The sequence below is a fragment of the Aethalodelphis obliquidens genome, unplaced genomic scaffold, assembly GCF_003676395.1.
Source record: "Aethalodelphis obliquidens isolate GAN/ISIS:26980383/991018 unplaced genomic scaffold, ASM367639v1 scaffold7, whole genome shotgun sequence".
Lineage (NCBI taxonomy): Eukaryota > Metazoa > Chordata > Mammalia > Artiodactyla > Delphinidae > Aethalodelphis > Aethalodelphis obliquidens.
Genome location: NW_020837951.1, coordinates 36379310 through 36388429, shown reverse-complemented (window position 1 = coordinate 36388429; position 9120 = coordinate 36379310).

The window sequence follows — 9120 nt, the reverse complement described above, 5'->3', positions numbered from 1 at the left end:
TGGAAATCTGGTAACCCGCAAGGTGAATGAAATGACACCCAGGCTCTCTCTGACTTCACCTTTCAAGGAGCTGTAGTTTATGCTAGTGGCCACTAGATGCCACTCTTGTTTAGTTACAGCAGCTAGATAATTTCATGGTGCAACTAGAGAAGCCAGAAATGGGATCTACTTGCTTTACAGTAAATTAAACTTTATTAACAAAGTATTCATTTTTTTCCATAATAGCTACTTTTTAATAAACACTGATTTTTATTAGTGTTTGAAAACAAAATTAATTTTCAAAGTTCAATTCTTAAAATTGAAATGATTAACTTTCTTAAACGCTTTCTTTGAATAAAAGTCTCCAATAGTCTCAGAAATGTAGTGTACCTACAATAAACTGTTTCCCTTGATCAAGAGCCTTCTGTGAGCATCTCAACTGGCTGATGACTTTATTCACGAGAGCAGGGTCTATGTCCTGTCCATTTTACAGAGCACACAGCATCTAGCATGATCTCATATTAATGTAATGATAATAATCTCCATTTGTCTGGTGGTTTACACTTTACCAAGCCCTTATAGTTTATTCCTTCTCAATGGTAGTTCAAGTTGCAGAGAATGACCTTTTCTTTGTTCTTCTTTGTTATAAGCCAAAGTGAATCTAATGCCCATTCTTCACAATGAAAGCTTTCTTCCCCACTCACTCATTCATTCATTCAACAAACATTTATTGAGCACTGCTATGTGTTAAGCCCTATACTGTGCCCTGTGCTGGGCACCATGTGTTAGTAATAAACACAGCAGATGAAGCCCCTTCCCCCATGGAGTGGACATTCACATGGGGAGACAGTCACTAAACAAATGAAGAGATTACTTGTCAGGTGGTAATGAGTGTTATGGGGAAGAATAAAGTAGTAGGGGGAGGGAAAGCAATGGCAGGGTGTCCATCTTAGGTAGGTGAGAAGGTATGCTTCATGCAGATGCCTGAGTGATGTGACGGAGAGCGAAGTTTGGCAATCTGGACAAAGCACATTTCAGATTTTGTGGCAGTAAGGAGCTTGGGAGTTTGGTGTCAAGTAAGGAGCTTGGGAGGACGTCAGTGTGGCTGGAGGGAAGGGAAGGAGGGGCGAGTGGTGGGAGATAAGACTGCAGAGGTGGACTGGACATGGATTGTGTGGGAATTGGGATTTATTTTCCCAGTGTGACAGGATGCCATGGGTGGGTTTTGAGCTGGGGAGGAACATGCTCTGAAACATGAAGAATGGGAAGCATGTGCACCTACTGAGTAGGCTCAATTTGTATATATTTTGAAGGAGGCAGACAGGACTCCCTGATACACTGGATGGAGAGGGTGAGGGAAAGAAGAGTCAAGGAAGATCCATAGGTTTTCAGCCTGAGCAACCAGGTGGGTGGTGATGCCCATTTACTTATATGGGAAAAACTGGGGAAGGAGCAAGTTGGAAGAGGGGCATTGAGAAACTGAGAGTTCTATTCTGGACTTATTAAATTTGAGGATTCTACTGTATATCCAAGTAGAGATGTTGAGCAGGCAGGTATTATTCTAGTCTGGACTTTGGAGGATGGGTTGGGGCTGGCAAAGTTGCTCTGAGATCTATTCTTGCGGAGCTCTGCTACCTGGGCAACTTAGGTACTATAGGAGCTATTTAACTTATTCTAATGGCACCTGGGAATTTACCACGATCCCATAATATCTTCACTGAATTTCAACTGGAATATTTAGTAAGTTTTACACCTACTGAAGCTGTCAGACATAAGACCAATATGTTTCAAAACATACAAAGTGGGCTTCCCTGGTGGCACAGTGGTTAAGAATCCTCCTGCCAATGTAGGGGACATGGGTTCGAGCTCTGGTCCGGGAAGATCCCACATGCCGTGGAGCAACTAAGCCCGTGCACCACAACTACTGAGCCTGCTCTCTAGAGCCTGCGAGCCACAACTACTGAGCCTGAGTGCCATAACTGCTGACGCCCGTGCTCCAAAACAAGAGAAACCACCGCAATGAGAAGCCCACGCACTGCAACAAAGAGTAGCCCCCGCTCACCGCTACTAGAGAAAGCCCGCGTGCAGCAACGAAGACACAACATAGCCAAAAAAAAAAAAAAATACAAAGCATATTTTGAAAAGTTAAAGATTACACTTTTCTATTAAATTTACTTAACTAATTTATAAGTTACTTTGCTTCTGAATGACAGTTGTACCAACTGGAGAGGGCTTTCCTTTGAGCACCTCCTGCTGGTGAGAGCATCAGGGATCAGATGATACCTGTTGAACCAGCAATCCCCTTCTAGAACTCAGTCCTAAGGAAAGCATTAAAAAAAATGAATCAAGTTTTCTCAACAAAAATGTTCAGCTGATCGTCATTTACAAGAGAAACATTGTAAACAAAGTGTCCACCAGTAAGTTGCATACTCAGTAACTGTGGTGTAATAATGGAAATGGAAAATGATTCATACATCAAAAGATGTTAACAAAGTGTTTTTAGTAACATAGTAGGGCTGGTTATGATATAAAATTAGGTGAATCATAAGATATAAACGTGCACATACAATAATATTCTCAATCACATAAAAATGTGTATAAAAATGAACAATTAAAAAATTGTAATACATTAACTATACTACAATAAAACTGTAAAAAAATTTTTAAAAAATTAACAGAGGGAACTTATTTCAAACTTTTTAGAGCAGTTAACTCTAGGAGATCAAATTCCCTCTTATACTGCTTTGGTTTTGTCCAAACTTCCTACAACGGGCATGTGTTATTTTGTGCTCTGAAAAAACATCATCCTTTGGATTGAAAATAATGAAAAAAAAAAGGGAAAATGGAAAGAACTAGCTTTGGCCTGGGGACCAGGAGCTAAGGATTTGTGTCCAGAGTCCTGGCTCACCCTCTGAGCAGGGCAGACTCCCTTCTTCCTCTGAGCCTCAGGTTTCTCACCTGCAGAATGTGGATAGGAATCCAGCCTGTCTCTCTCCTGGAGTAGATGTGAAGATCTAGCAAAGATGCCAGCAAAGGCGCTGATCCCAGAGGTAATTCAAAGTCTGAAATGTGAGGTGTGCTCTCCAAGGCTCTAGGGACTATGTCCTGCCTTCCCACGAGTGCAGAGTTAGTAGGAGAAGGTAACTGAAGGGGGAGAAGGTTCACAAACACAGTGCTCCTCTGGGTACCCTGTTCTGGGCCCCAAGGAAGAAGGTCTTCAGTGTCCACTAGATGTGAGCCTGATCCTGACTCATTCATGCCTTAGAGATTTGGTGGTTAAATGGGAGAGATCTCAGCAAGCATCTGATAATAATACTAATTTTATAGTTGTAGTTATTGAAAATTCCCAGTGTGTCAGGCACTGTGCTTGGTGCCTTTTACTAATGTTGTTCATCAGTTCTACCCAACAAATATTTACTGTGCACATTCTATGTGTCCTACCTGTGCAGTTTGTGTTAACTCCATTTTTATGTGGCAGGATTTCCCCACTCCTTACTGCTTTATGAGGGCCCGTCACACACCATCTCCCTTTTGGCATGAGTGAGACACACCACACCAAGCTGGGATAACAGGAGTTCACCTTTTTGTAACACAAGTCGAAGCACAGAAAGAGACAGAGACTTTTGTGGCATAATAATACATACACGATATATTAAGGATATATCAACTTATATGGTAGTCAAGCAACTTGCCTACATTTCCACGGTTATTAAGTGATGGAGCTGGGAAGGGAACCCAGGACTGTTTGTCTCTACAGCCTGTGCTCTTTATGACTGTGCTACTTCACCTGTTTCTAGCCCATCCAGGGTGGAAGCTGTTCTCCCCAGCATTCTCTACTCAAGCTCTGCCCTCTCGATACCTCCTGAGTCAGGGCATCCCATTGGAAGGTTTTTTTCCAGGATGAGCTGTAACGTCGATCCTCTCTTCCTGTCTCATGCCAGAGAAGCCTTCCCTGACCACTGCCACACTAGGCTAGGTTAGGCAGCCCGTCCTGGGTTTCCAAAGGGTTCTGTACTCCTTCATGGTGAAACGGAGCAGGACCCTATGATACTCCCCGCACCTGCCCGCCACATCCTCAGCCTGCCTTTTGTCCATGGAAAAAATTTAGCCAAAGAATAAGTTTAATCAGAGAAGTGAGATAATGCAGAAACAGAGGAAAACAGTCAAAGGAGACCAAATAATAACAGTTTAGTCATTAAGCATAGCCAAGGACTTTTAGTTCCTCCTTAAGGGCTATAGATAATATTCTGAACCATATCCTGGGAGCTGTCTTGTAGATACTGAAGCCCCCATCAGGAGGAAGAAGTTAACTATATGATGACCAGGCTGTAGCCATGACATAAGCTGCCACAATTCCAAGAATTGGCCTCAGAGAAATGGAAACAAACCAACCGTGGAACTGAAGATTAACTGTACCTAAAACAATCGAGATGACGCTGGTCAGACCACCGATGACCAATTTCAAGATGACTGTGAGAGCTGACTGTATGGTTTCTGCAGCATGTAGCCCCCTCCCTCTATCTATAAAAGCTCTTGTCCCCTGATTGTCAAGGGGGGAGTCGGCCTTTGGACAGGCGTCTGCCCTCCCCTCCGGTGGCCAGTCTCAAAAATAAAGCAACCTGTCCTTTCCTACCAACACTTGTCTCTCGAGAACTGGCTTTTGAGCAGTGAACAGCCAGACCTGGGTTTGGTAACAATGGCACTCTCCGCACTTAGAACTCCTTCAACGTTCATTTTCTCCTCTTGGCTCTAGCTCCATGGAAGCAGGGTCTTCCTTGCTACATTCACTGCTGTGCTGCTTGTCACTCGGGCTGTTTGCCTGACGTGGAGGAGGTAGACCCTAGGCACGACCAGGTCACTACATGAGGATGAGTCCCCTGGAGGGTTGGCATCCTGGAAGGCCCCAGTCAGAGGACCCGTAGAGTCCTCAGCCCTAAGCCCATGGTGCTTGCTTTGGATTAGAGACACATGTGGTGGGATGGGTACTTAGGGAACACTGCAAGAATTAGATTATTTCCATGGGCTTTGACATTTTAGAGGTAACCGAATATTGTCAGTTACCTTTCAGGGCAAGAGAAAATGAAAAACAGTGAATGCAAAAGCAGGAGACGTTTAATCTTGTGAGCAAACCTGCCACGTGGATCCTCGATAGTAATGGGATTTTCTTAGAATTGCTAAAAAATTGCTGCTTTATCATTTTATCTGCTTTCTGCTTTTGTTTTTTGTGGTAAAGCTCCTGGTATTTGGCCAAAGGGATTGGAATTACAGGTAATGACCCCTAGGATTCAAGATGACTATGGAAGAGCAGCCGGGTGTGGGTGGTGGGTGACCAGCACAGGTATTTCAGCCGTATGGAACGGCTCTCACCTGATGTTTGTGGTCTGGTTCTTAGGGAAAGTGAGGACATAGGGGCTTATGGGAATTGTCATACTTACTGTCTGGGTAAAAGCCATCTCATGGCAAGGCTTGCCTTCTATGATAATTTTTATTTATTATTTCTTTTTATTTTGTACATTCAAAGATAAAAAGAAATTTAAATTTGTTATCTGGGGAGACTAAGAGGATAGATTTTTTTTCCATCTTGAAAAGAATGTGTGTTTATTCTTCAAGAATAAAAGTTAGGGGCTTCCCTGGTGGCTCAGTGGTTGAGAATCTGCCTACCAATGCAGGGGACACGGGTTTGAGCCCTGGTCTGGGAGGATCCCACATGCCGCGGAGCAACTAGGCCTGTGAGCCACAACTACTGAGCCTGCGTATCTGGAGCTTGTGCTCCGCAACAAGAGAGGCAACGATAGTGAGAGGCCTGCGCACCGCGATGAAGAGTGGCCCCCGCTTGCCACCACTAGAGAAAGCCCACGCACAGAAACGAAGACCCAACACAGCCAAAAATAGATAAATAAATAAATAAATGAATAATTTTTTAAAAAAAGAATAAAAGTTAGTTTCTAATTCCCTTACTTATATTTTATTGCTATTTTCCGTTTTTATTTTTGCTATCCATTATGAAAGTCACACTCTTTATTTATGAAACTAAATTGATATCATTTTTTACTAGGGTAAAGTATACACAACATAATATTTATGATTTTAAAGTGTACAGGTCAGTAGCGTTAAGTACCTTCACATTGTTGGGCAACCATCACCTCCATCCATCCCCAGAACTGTTTGCCTCCTCCCAAACTGTAGCTCTGTACCAGTTAAACACTATCTTCCCATTCCTCCCATCCTCAGCACACCATTCTACTTTCTGTCTCTATGAATTTTAATACTCTAAGTACCTCATATAAGTGAAATCATACACTATTTGCCTTTTTTGACTGGTTTATTTCACTTAGAATGTCTTCAGGTGTCATCCATGTTGTAGCACGTGTCAGAATTTCTTCCTTTTAAGAATAATATTCTGTTGAATGGATAATTTTTATTTTAAAAATTCTATTATGGCAAACGTCAAACATACATAAAAGCACAAAGAATAGTATATTGTGCTCCTAGGTACCCATTATTCCAACGGAAGATTGTTTATTCCATTTATACTTCCACCCAGTCCACATCCTACCTTTGGAAACTAATTCCAGAACTACCACTTAATCTGCAAACATTCCAGGATGTATTTAAAAGATAAGAACTTTTATTAAAAATGTAACCACAACACCATTATCACAACACCCTGAAACACTGAACAATGATTCCCTAATATCATCAAATATCAAGTCATTATCCAAATTTATATATAATTTTAAATGTTTTAGTTGTTGTATTTTCTCATATTTGTAACTGGCCATTTCAAGCCTCTAAAGATCTGGTGGTAGTAGAAGGGGGTTAGTTCTAAATCGAGGTAAATGAGATTTGAACTAATCAGGCTCCAGGTAAACTTCATGTACAGGTACTTGAAAGAATCTTTTCCTGGCTTGTCTGTTCCAAAGGATGTTTGCTTTCTTCTACAAGCTCTGAGAGTAGTGAAGCAATTGTGTCTTTGCAGTTGAGCACCCCCAAAGATTTAGCCTTTTAATTATTTGTGCTGATTTGGATTTGGCCTCTTATGCCCTTCCCTAGGGAAATTTAGTAGTTTATAGTTTCGAGATAGGTAAGAGGATGGACTCTGGAATATACCTGGTGCTGTTAACTGCAACTTGAAATTGAAAAGGCTTATGAATGAAAAAGAAAAAGGAAATGAATGACGGATATTGGAGGATATTGTAAGACAGACTCAAGGATAAGGGTAAAATAAAGGGACTAGCTGAGCAATTCCTGTTATAAATGATTGGCAGTAGTATTCCCTGGGGGAAGGGACAACATGAAAGAGGAGACTCAAGGCAGGATTTTTAGCAACAATCCAAGGTACAACTTTCTTCTTCTCCTTCTTATTGTTTTATATTAAATTAGGGCTGCCAGATAAAACATAGGTTGCCGGTAAAGCTTCAATTTCAGATAAACAGTGAATACTATCTAAAGTATTATAAGTATGTCCCGAAGTGTCCTGGGTACTTTTGCCGTAAGCATTTTTACTGTAGATATCTTTGCCGCAGGCATTTTCACCGCAATCTTTTTGCCGCATCACTAATTGGCCGTAAGGCAATTTTGCCGTGAAAGAGAAAAGAACGGGTTGACAGTTTTGGGTTTGACAGGTTGGTTAACTGGTTGAAATGTGTTAGCATTTCTTCCAGTTGGCGACATTATTGATGGCTTTATCGAGCTGACAGATGAGGATGGGATGATCTGACCCCCAGAGTTGGCTTCCAATTTTGAAACACACTAGGGTGGAAGAGACAGAGACCTCGGAGTGTCTTGAAGGCATACCGTTGAACCCACACTTCCCACAGAACTTTGGAACGTCTATCAACAGACATGTGACAATGTGCCAAGAACAAACAACTGTGTAGAAGCTTTCATTATGCAATACAAACCTCGGTCACAAACGTGCACTCTAGTTATTGGGAACTAACACCTCTCTTTTAAGTTTATTTTTATTTTTATTGAAGTACAGTTGATTTACAATGTGTTAGTTTCTGGTGTACAGCAAAGCGATTCAGATATATATGTATATATATATATATATTTTTTTCTTTTCCATTATGGTTTATTACAGAATATTGAATATAGTTCCCTGTGCTATACAGTAGGACCTTGTTATTTATCCATTCTGTATATAATAGTTTGCGTCTGCTAACCCCAAACTCCCAATCCAACCCTCCCTGCAACCCATCCCCTTAGCAACCACAAGTCTGTTCTCTATCTGTGAGTCTGTTTCTGGGAACTGACACCTCTCTTTTTGGCCTGCTGCACCTCTTGTGGGATCCTAGTTCCCTGACCAGGGATTGAACCCCCGGCCCTCGGCAGTGAGAGCATGGAGTCTTAACAGCTGGACCCCCGGGGAATTCCCGACAGCTCTCTTAACAAGGGAACAAATTTTAGCAAAAAAGAAAAAGTGTGATGCTGAACAAGGAGAGGAATCAACAAAGAAAAAAAAAAAAAGGGCGGGGAGAGGGCGTATAAAATACTCTGAACGAGAGAATCCGTGCTTAGGTACAAGTGCTTAGGTACAGTGCACAAATAAAGTCAGTTATTTGTGCATTATTGCCATAAATCTGTACACATTTTAAATGTATTCAAATGTTTTGTATTTTTCAATAAAGTCTGTTTAATTTTGTTATTCATTTCTCATGCTTCATTATGTCCTTTTTAATGTTCGTTCCCCTTTTATTTTTCGTTCTTAGCTTTTACGGCAAAATTGCCTTACGGCCAATTAGTGATGCGGGAAAACGCTTGCGGCGGCAAAGATGCCTCCGGCAAAGATGCTTCTGGCGAAAATACCTGACACGTCCTGGGTAAGTTGACATCTTTATACTAAAAAAAGTATTCGTTGCTTATTTGAAATTCAAATTGAATTGGCCATTCTGTATTTTTATTTGCTAAATCTGGTAACTCGGCCGTCAATGCGTAGGGACTCCACCTGTGAAACAGGGCCTTTGACCTTTAGGCCTCTTAGTTTTCTTTCTTAGGGTATGGTTGATGGTTGAATTTTCGTTTCTTTATTTAGTCTCCTTGTCCTGCATGTTCTACCTAATGTCATAGCTTTTTTTTTTTTTTTTTTTTTGGTTCGCGGGCCTCTCACTGTGTGGCCTCTCCCGTTGCGGAGCACAG